Source organism: Parasteatoda tepidariorum, chromosome 8 (assembly GCF_043381705.1).
Source record: "Parasteatoda tepidariorum isolate YZ-2023 chromosome 8, CAS_Ptep_4.0, whole genome shotgun sequence".
Taxonomy (NCBI): Eukaryota; Metazoa; Arthropoda; class Arachnida; order Araneae; family Theridiidae; genus Parasteatoda; species Parasteatoda tepidariorum.
In genome coordinates this window covers 50236178-50247619 of record NC_092211.1, presented here as the reverse complement: position 1 = coordinate 50247619, position 11442 = coordinate 50236178, and positions in this window count along the sequence as shown.

The window sequence follows — 11442 nt, the reverse complement described above, 5'->3', positions numbered from 1 at the left end:
TTATAAAAGAATATGTAGATAAAAAAAGTGTCGATATATGCCTTCATTTTTCTTAATAGTTAAAGTTAAAACTGAACTTTTTAAAATAAAGTATTTATCGTGTCATTTTCACCAACTAGCAAAACAAATTTTATAAATTTAAAATGGTATTTTTTTAGTATAATAACCAAGAAAGTTTTTTTTGAACTATGTTTATGAACGGAAATAATGTGTTAATTACGTAAAGTTTGAAGGCTAATAACCAGAAAAAGTCTAACTTATTTTTACAAGAAAAAGATGCAAAGTTATCATATCTCGATCTCCGAGATCTGTAGACACAGTGACGTCATGAGGAGGGAAATCGTAGCTTCAGTTCTAAGAGCGGAGTGAACTAGCCCTTGTATTCTCTTTAGCCCTGAGTGTAGTTAGTCTCTATCGCTCTAAACAACTCGTTTGTCCTCCGGCTATTCTCCACAAGGACGATGGCATCCTTGAGCTACGACAGAGAAGAAAAAAAAAGATTAAAATAGAATCAAATGAAATTATTAGAATAAAATCAGCTTTACTAATACTCACATCAGTAGCATCACCGTTTACAGGTAGCGGTGTCCAAAAACTCGAAGACGGTCCTTCTCGTGGATCCTCATGCCCAGCTCCAGTCTGATCGAAACTCATCAAATTATCCCTAAAAACTTGTGTAGTCTCACTCAAATTCAATGGGTACTGGGTAAAAATACTTGGCGAATCCTAGAAAAAAAAAAAAACAAGTAGCATAATGATATAATTTATATTCAACCGCTTTTATAAAACATCACCAGATAGAAACTCATTGATAATTACCTGTAATTCATCCATAAAACTATAAGCCGGATGGCGAAAGGGGTTTTTCCAAAAATGTTTGTTAAGTCTCACTCATCACCTAAAGATCATTAATAACATTATTTAATTTTTTCCCCTGTCCCATAAAGATAATAGCCATTAAAAAAAGAAAACGAATGAAAAATCATTACCTCATCATCATCAAACAAATCTAAATCTGAAACATCATCCAACGGATAACCACTAAAAATGTCAGACGTTTCACTAGCCTAAATTAAGAAATAAAATTTAAGTACACTTTAAGAAAAATGTTCTCTTTCCCTGATTAGAATAAAAAAATTAATTAAACAGATGACTATATATATATGTTACGATAACAAAGAGTAATTTTGAGAAAATAGCAAATAACTTGTAACAATGAATTTTTTTAAAAAATTAAACAAGGATAACCAGTTAAAAACAACAAGTTAAAAAAATAAACAAGGATCTGATTGATTGATAATTGTCTTATTGCCTGATACAATTGTAAAATTACTTGTTAAATTGTTGCCAATCAAAAAAAATAATACTAAAGTTTAGTTTAAGTGAACAGTATTCAACAATAAGTATTTTTCAACAATCTCAAACAGAAACCAAAACCAAAATTAGTGAAATGGTGAACATCCGGTTTAGAGAAATGACTTCCGGTTTAAAAATTTCGCTACGGAGGTTTAGTTAAACGGCTGTAACTTTGGTTCTGTTATAGCTAGAAAAAGTTTTTCTTTATAAATATGTCAAAAACAAAAAAAATCGAGATTTTGGTCGATTTTAGTGAAAATAAGGTGATCAGATACCTTAAGCTAGTTTATTACATTATTATAATGAATTAGCAAATGATTTTAATTAATATGTAGTATACCATACTACATATATTCCCCCCAGATACAGAAAAAAAAGGTGAAGCCTTTTTGTTAAAAAAAACTCAATTCAGGACAGCAGGATCTGAAAATAAACAAATGTCAATGCAATTAATACATCCAATGCAATAATAGGGAGGGGGGATCACAAGCTGGGAAAAAGGAAAAAAGATGTATCCAACAAAAAAATTTTTCTAGAATAACTTTATAGAATACTCATTTCACAACCAAATTGAAGCATGTTTGGGCTATATCCTGTGGCAGGATGAATATTACTATTCTAGATTTGTTGGTGAATTAAAAGGGCAGATTGAATAGAAATTTCTTGCTCTCGCAAGGCAATCAATGAGGATTTTAAGGAAGTGTTTATTCTTTCTGAAACTGAGTTCAGTTGAGGGTGCCCTGAAGTAGTATGTATTACCGTAATACCTAGTTCAGAATGTATAGTGTGAAACACTTCACAACTAAACTGAGTTCCAAGATCACTTCAAATCATGGTAACTCTACACCAAACAATGACATATAATTTAATATAATTTAATGTTGGACCATAGTTTTAGCAGTTAAGTTCTTTAAATGATATAACACTGTAAACTTACTGAAGTGATCTATAACAGTTAACATATGCCCAGTATGTTTAATAGGTCTTACAATATCAATACTAATAAAATCCCCAGGACGAGTAGGTATGTACACATTTTTTAAGGGGGCTGGTTTGACAGAATAATGAATAACAAAAGGATCAATTTAAGAAATAAAATATTTAATATCAAGTGAAACATTTAAAACATTATTTATTTACATTTCTTATTTTTTTTAATTTCATTCATAAAAACAATATTACATCTCTTTCCTTCTTCACCAGACAAACCTTACAGGATTATACAAAATATCTGAAATAAAAAAAAAAGAAATCACTTTCATGATAAAACTTTACCAACACATTATTAGAATAAGGGAGATTAAATACCACTAATTTAAAATCATTTAAGTCTTCAGGTATCCCTTTTAATTTTATTTTAAGTTTGAGAGACATTTTTATTATAGTTCTAGGAGTACTCTATACACTAATGAAAGATGGCAGGTATATTTGGTTTTGTAGTTTTTATGTTTGAATTGAAATTTGTTTTAAGAAAAATAAATTGTATTTATAAACGAAGACTATTAAAAATGTAAGTATATTGAAAAGTTTGTAAGGTACACTTACATACTTACTATCATTGTAGAAAAGTAAAGTATCAAAAGAAAAATGTAAAGTATCAATAGTTAGCTTTTTTATTTTTATTTCCAATGGCAAGGCAAAAATAAAAATAAATGAACAGGAACAGAAGTAAAGATGACTTCCAATAAAGCCCAGTCTCGGAGTCGCCCCTAAGGACTGCACAGTGTTGGAGGTGGTGTTTATTCATAGGGATATTAGAGTTACAGAGGGGTAGTAAGGGCTTGAAAAGATCATAATACGGTGAAGGCAAGGCAATCGTGTCCGGTTAGTAGACGGAATTGGGCCACAACGTGCAGACGTGGACGGCCAGGAACCCTCAAAACATCTTCAGCTTTCCAGTGCTTAGATTTTACTCTGTCATTTATTTGTTTACTGAATTGCCCTTTTAAAGTTTGCTTTAAATGAAGCTTCACAGAATGAAAAGAAAGTGGAGAGGAACTCGATTGAAGAAGCCTCGAGCCCTTTTTTGACGCATCTTTTGTAATCTAAATGTTGTAATTAATTAATAAATAGGGCTTGTTAAATATAAGAGTGTTATTTCCTAAAGCCCCACGCTATGGGACAGCACACTGGCGACGAGTTGGTGAATTTTATTTTCCATTAATACAAAATATCATCGCTTGAAAAAGTTTCGTTTCAAAACGAAACTAATTTGGATTAAGGTTTCAAGTACCTGAAGATTGGTAAAAATTTTGCTCTTGAAGACAGCTCCAGGTAGGACAATTTATTTCTTTTTCCAAGTGGAAGACCTCATCTCTCAATTAGTTGAACAAAATAAATTGTTAATGTCGGTGCTGCAGCTGAAAGACGAAATCAGAAACAAAAGTAACGTTACTGGTGTGAATTTCGAGAAATTCGATGATTCCCAAGAAACATTTGAATCTTTTTGGGGGCGGTTTGAGGCTTTTTTGGACATACAAAATGTTCCGAATAAAAAACGAGTTTTTTTTTTTTTTTTTTGCAGATTATTAAAATTTTACTATTTTTCAATATTTTTAAAGAATAATTCTTAAACACGCAACAAAAGTTAAACGGTTCTTAAACAGAACTTACCGCCTGCGACGGCGCTTCCGGACTCTAGGCTCCTCATAGTTATGGTATGGGTCCAGATCTCTGAGCCTTTTAGCCACAGGCCTGTCATCATCGTCCTTGTCATCTGTTAATGCAGCAGAGTAACTGAATTTGCTCAGCAATTCCAGATTTGTCCTTCTTTCACCTGCAAATTTTTTTTTTAAATTTCGTTTTAGAATTTCTAACAAATGTATACAGATAATTTTAATTGTAGAAAATATAAATTAAAAGCCATAATATATTGCTTTCTCCCTTTTTGTTTTTAATTTGGATTTTTGACTAACAAAATATGGGGGCCACAATTTGTACAAATCAAAAACTTTTTAATCACAATTATAAATTTTTTTTTATAGAAGCAAATATCATGTAGAAAATCATTTTTAAAAGCTTTTTGCTATTTTTTGAAAAAATTTACACTATTTTGATTTATTAAATTTTAAATGACCAAATACGGAAATGGAACGACTTTGATCAAGTACTTCTTAAATGATGGGTTTTTCATAACTCAAAACTATTCAACAGATTTGACTCAAATCTTGTTCAGTTTAAATGAATAGTTTAGAAGGTTGTAAGAATTTGTATGTCTTACAATTTATTTTTTTTTAACATTAAATAAAATGATAAACAATTGGAAGAAATAATATTTTTCCTTAAATTTTATTTAACTTTACTTCTTTAGGAATTATGTAATTTTTGTTCTTATTTTGTTGTTCAAAAATTATAAGCCAATAGTGGTAATACAAAAAGGTTACATGCACTTAAAAGATTTAAAAGTTAAAACCAGCAACAAGTCAGGGCCGGAGAGGTATGCAAGTCAAGACTAAAACACAAGAGTAAAAGCAAGTGTGCCCGGATGCCGGCCGATGGCTCTACTGGGAGAACGAATGAAGAACTGGAGAGGAGGGCCGGTGAGACTAGACCTGATTAATTTTTAGTAGATCTTCTAGTGTGACCCTAATGATTTCCTTGACGATATTTTTGCAGTCATTACTTGAGAAGATCTGATGCTCAGTTTTATTAGTAAAGATATCCCCTTGGAGTGCCCGGAAGCGTGCACAATCAAAAAGTAGATGGTGAATGGTTTGTTCTTCCGTGCAATATTGACAGATACCACTTTTGTTGAAAAACCTTTTTTGATACACTCCGAACACTCCGTGGCCAGTAATGAATTGATTTAGGTAAAAGTTTGTAAGTAACCTTTTAGTTGATGGTGTTTTAATGAGATCATAGGTTTGTCTCCCTTTTGGACAAATATAGGAATAAGTAGCCAAGTTTTTTTTATATATAACGCAATGTGTACCAAAATATTCGTTTTGTTAACATCGTGTCGACGATGTCAATGCTGGGAGGTGGATGGTTTCTAAATTATTGAACAATATCTTTTCGGGATATCGAACGAGGAAATTTTGCTGCATCGATAGAAAAAAATTATACTTATTTAAAGTAGTAACACTTACGTGGTTTGACTGCAGGACGAGCTTGGGCAACACCAGCAGCAGCCAAGACACCAGATGAGATAACAGAAGCTGCGGAGACAGGAGGAGACCCAGCTGCAGTTACATCATCTTCTTCACCACTGATTAACTGTAAATAAAGATAGTATTTAGTAGGTTGTTTTCTCCAGAAAAGGTCACAATTACTATTTTCAGACAAGGTAAACGATGATAAAAGATGTTCTTTTCGTTAGTAGAGGGTTGGTATCGATATTTCAGTTCGTAATACCACTGAAATCCATTCGTATTTAGCATAACATCAGAAAAATATTTTCAATACAATGCCTTATTCCAAAAGCCTTATAGCTCTCGGAAAAAAGTAAATAAAAAAACTTACCGCCTGCGACGGTGACGGCGGACTCTTGACTCCTCATAATACGTGTAGGGGTCTAAATCCCTCAGTCTTTTAGCAACCTCATCCTCTGTTAACTTAGCTGAACTAAGCATTTCCAGTCTTGTTTTCCTTTTACCTGCAAATTTTTTTTAAATTTCTTTTTAGAATTTCTAACAAATGTGCGAAGAAATTATCCTTCGATACTGATTTCTTTTACCTTAGTAAAAGTTTGGATGCTTATTTTGGAGGCATAAATCACACTTCATAATTATTTGCTTTATATAACAAAAAATTTTTTTTTTCCAAATTGCTTTCTTCATTTGTTTAAATTAAAAGGTTATCTATCCTTAGAATGTTATCTAATAGCTCAAAAAGTGGTCTATTTGAATTAGAAAAAACAAGAACAAAAATTTATCACAAAAAATTTAAAACTCTTAAAAATTCTGTGTTAAAGATTTACTATCTTTTATTCAAAATCTTGAGTTCAGAAAGAAATTGCCACATAAGTATTTTCCTTTTCATCAACATAACTGGCTTGCGTTATTGGATCGGATATTATTATCTTAGCCATGAGAACTACTCGTGATCAATTTTTAGTTTCACAAACAAAAATTTGATTCATAAGTAGAGTAAATAAACAAGTAAAGTTCAATATTAAAATAATCGTTTTACTGGAATCAGCATTTACTGTAGTCTGATTGAAATCAATGATACTATCGGAATGTAGATTCCAAGAATTTAAATTATATTTTTTTTAAATTTTTTTTTTAAGTCTCCTTTTATTATTTTTTTTAAAATTTTTTTAAAAACTTTTTATTTATTTTTTTTAAAATCTTTTTTTCAGTCTTTTCCTTTTTAATTTTTTATACAAACTGGACAAATGATACAATCACATTTAATCCTCTTTGAGATGATCCCTACCAACCAGGCTATCCCAGCCTTTTAGAAATTTGAACTTTAAATTTAAAGTTAAACTAAAAAAAGTAAAAGAGTAAATAAATAAACATAAAATCTAAATAAAGCCTTTTTTTAGATGAATTTTAATGTTTAGTTGCTAAACGCTTGCGTATACTTTGTTTTATACGCAAGCTGTTTTAAAATTCTTAACACAAATTGCTTTTTGTTTTAAAATTCTTAACGCAAATTGCTCAAGCTGTAGATTAGTGATAGCGAGCAGGGAGCGTATGATTCAATATACTTTAAATAAGAGAAAATTAGTTAATGTTTAAGCCAAAACTGATTATTTCTTTTTAAAAAATTAAATTTTTTATTATTGTAATTTATTGGCAATAGAAATATAATCTTTTGCAGCTACGGAGTCTTACTTTCGAACATAAACTTTATTTAAAATTGAACTTAGTTTAGGCGCAGATAAATTGTAGTTTCACATCTTTCTTCATATATGTATTTTCGAAATAATAAAAGAAACTTACTGCCTGCGACGGTGACGGCGTACCCTCGTCTCCGTGTAGTAATAGTAAGGGCTCAAATCCCTTAGTCGTTTAATAATGGGGGCATCATCTGATAACTCTTCATCTGATAACTTTGCAGAAAAACTTGAGTCACCGAGCATTTCCAGTCTTGTTTTCCTTTTACCTGCAAAATTTTTTTTAAATTTCTTTTTAGAATTTCTAACAAATGTGCACAATTTTAAGCGTAGAAAATATAAATTAAAAGCCTTTATATATTGCCTACTCTCTCTCCTTTTTTTTTTAATTTGGATTTTTGACTAACAAAATATGGGAGTAGCCACAATTTGAAAAATATAATCCCGTTAAATTAGTCAGGAGAGCGTTCAAAAGTTTAGATTGTTAATTTTTTTAAACGATATTTTGTAAAAATTCGTGAATTTTTTAACAAATCAAAAACTTTTTAATCCCAATTATAATTTTTTTTTATAAAAGCAAATATCATGTAGAAAATTATTTACCTGGTATGACAGGAGCAGGGACACCAGCATCAATAATCTCAACTGATGACTCACCACTGCTTAACTGTAAACAGAGAGAGGCACCATTTTTTCTAAGTCCATCTGACTGATAAGTGCATTTATATGCTGTGCATGGGATCCTTGTGACACCCCTTTTGCCAGTGCAGCTGGAAAAAACACCACGAATTTTCGCCTTTTGGACATTTTTGATGTTGCGACTTGGCACTGTTGATATATTATGATACAACGTAGCATATATTGCTGTTTTCATATTAGTCAAGTGTCCTTTATTGTTGCGTATGGCGTTTGCATAATAACGTGTATGTTTTTTTATTGCATCTTGTTTCAAGCTTCCTTGTTTTTTTCTTTCCTCCAAGGGTGACACCTTTAGCTTTCCATTCTTCAACAAGTTTTCGTAAAGCTGTACCAAGTCTTTTACTAATATGATTGATGCATTCTTCTTTGGAAATTTGAACGTTAGCATCATAAATATTATTGTTGAAAAGTTCATTATAGGCTTTCGAATCCCCGTCTGAAAGAACCGTTGTGTAGCGAAAGCTGTCCTCCTCTGAACGTTTCCATAATCTTAATTCTGCTGCTACCTCCATCGAGCCAGATTTTCCCTTGTGATTTATACTACATGATTCTGCATGGCCCTCATACCATATATGAAACTCTGCTAAACTTTCACCTAGTGTAATTTTTGAATGTTCACACTGAGAGCATTTTTGAACATAATTTCAAAATCTAAAACAAATCCTGTAAATAGATCGATAACACATCCCACTAACCATCCAATTTGAGATGAGTGGCCCCAAGTCAGCCAACTTTTATCATATGAGACTCCAATCTTAGCAGGTTGATCACTATCTTCAAAACCATACTCTTTTCGCACATCACAATGTATCTTTTTCAACAAATTGTTCGTGAATGAATATATTGTCTTACCCAATTCTGTTTTTATTCTGGTAAATATTCTACTCGACATTATTTTCATATTCATATACATGCACAATGTTTCCAATGCAGAAAATCCAAGTCCAAGACTCAGAATTCCTTGAAAAAATCTAATATTTACATCATGTGCATTAGAGGAGTTTTCAGAAGATTGCTGTTTTTGAATATTCACTGATACTTTTCATGAACTGTTTATTTTGTTGAAATTATCACAGCTTTCACAAACTACTCTCACTTCATGACAAAATCCACTTTATTTTCCCAAAACAAGCTTTAGCGATGAATTTTGGCACACATCACATAAAAGTTTATCAAACAATTTGCCTAATTGATTAATGTCAACAAGAATGTATTGAGGACAATTCAAGTTTTGTTTATTATAATTTGCAGAAATTATCACACTATTTGCATTCGAAACTCTCAATGTAGTGTTATTTTCAGGCAGAGAACTTACAGAATTTTCAGTTTTGGCATGTTTTCCAACTTTGTTGAACGCTTTGTTGATGAGCATGGCATGCTCGTTTCTTTCGAGGCATTTTGACAAAGGTAAATTAACGGAAAAACAAATTGATAGCAAAATAATTAACGAGAATAAGTAACGAAAAAGGAACAAGTGGTCTTGAAAAAGTCCGTTTTTATAGAAAAAGATAGAGTATAATTAGAACGCTCAAAATCAGAACAATCACTAAGATGTGAACATATTATATGAAGAGTATCGCTTTAGAAATTAATTAGCTTATAGCTTACTTCTACTAACAGAAGAACTTAGCTTTTAGCTCTATACTACTATCAAATATTATTCTACAACACTAATTTATTTTACGTTTTTTGTTGCTGAAAACTCGCGCGTTGAATGTTTACTTTGAACCACGCCCTCTTTGACTGCTGCCAAGTGACAGTAATGAGTAAAAAAGGCTATAACTTCTTTTAAAATCCGTATCGCTCTGAAATTTTGCACAGAGGTATATAAAAATGTACATTAAAAAGACGTAATAAAAAAATATTCATATTTTGGTCGAGAATTAGGTACTGAGCCGCCTTAAGAGTATGTTGAATAAATATACCCTGCTTCCGAGCTAAGTATACTAACCACCTAATTGAATCCTTACTATAATTCAAATTGGTGATATAGCCACGAGCTGGAGTACAAGCTATCGTGTTAGGCAGAATATGATGCCTGCGGAATACGGCCATACAAGATGACGCAATGGTCATATACTGATAATAATCAACATTACCACCATGAATGAATTGTCTCCTGAACTCCAAGCAGCATTTCCTCAAGATATTGACGTCACTTCTAAAAGAAAAATTAAACCAATTTGTTAAAGGAAAGAATAATTACACTTTTCAAAGATGATTGCAGATCCCCCAAATTTACCTGTAATATTGCAGCATTTCTTTTTGAAAATCAAAAGGCTAATGGCGTTGCTCTTCGTGTCAACTGTTGAATGCCACTAGAGTTGATACAGACATCATATCTGGATCAAAAAAATCCTTGCAAGGTAATTTTCCTACATAATTTTGGTTTTCTGGCCTATTGAATCAGTGTGGAAAAAACCCCTTTTTGATTTCCTCAATTCCAAAAGATTTTGTCAGCTTGTTCATTAACAGTTGCAGGATCAATTAAACTCAGATTAGCACCAGTGTCTAATAAAGCAGGTATTAATAAATCTCCAAATTTTAAAATTATAATAGGAAGAGCATCTGAATTGTTAATATCACCACATGTCATAACATGCTTATTTCCTAATTCTATTTCCTCATTTATTTCTTTTAATTCATCATTATTTTTATTTATATCATTTCTACATCTCTGATTGTTATTTGAATTATAGTCGGTAGTCAAGTGATTTTTGTTGCAAATATGGCAACTTATTTTGGGTTGAACAAAGTTTCTGTTTCCAGAGATATTGTTTACAGCCTTGTTTTTAGTTAAAACCTCAATTTTTTGTGTTAATTCCTCTATCCTGTGATTGCTTTCCATTTGATTTTTTAACAACATTTCCACCTCTATTGTTTTAGTTACATTACCTACGTGATTTTCACTAATAGCTAGTGCATTCTCCACATCCCTTGCTAATTTGCCTATGTCCTCAAATCTTGTGGCTCCCCTTTTCATGACCTCAAGTCGAATATCGGGTCTCATACTATCTAACAATTTTTGAGCCTTCATTTTTTTAGCCAAATTCAAAGTCTCCTCACTACTCTTATTATTTATTTCCAAATATTGATTGGTAGCTTTCTCCACCTCATCTATTAGATCTTTTATACTTTGATTAGGACCTTGCATAAGTGTGTTAAATTTATTTTGTAATTCAGCATAATTTGGTTTTTTTAAGAATTTATCTTTAAGTATTTTTACTATTATTTCAAATTCATTGTTATCCTCAGTGTTAGCCTCACTGACTACTCTTAATGCCTCTCCTGTTAAATTTAATTTAAGAATTAGACATTTCTTTGTGTCGTCCCATTTCTCTAATATAGCTATTTGCTCTAAATTGTTAAGAAAAAAATTTAAATTTGCATCCCTGCTGCCATTGAAAGGTTGCAGCGAATTCGCCAATGAAAAATTAGATTTTGCCATTAAATTAGCTGAGAGTTAAATTATAGAAATATAATACACTCTCAAAAATATTCAAGATAAAAATCACAGATAAATTTACAAAAAATCAAGTTGTCATCAAAATAATATTCATAAAAATGTATATATATATATATTGAATTAGCAGCAATCACTA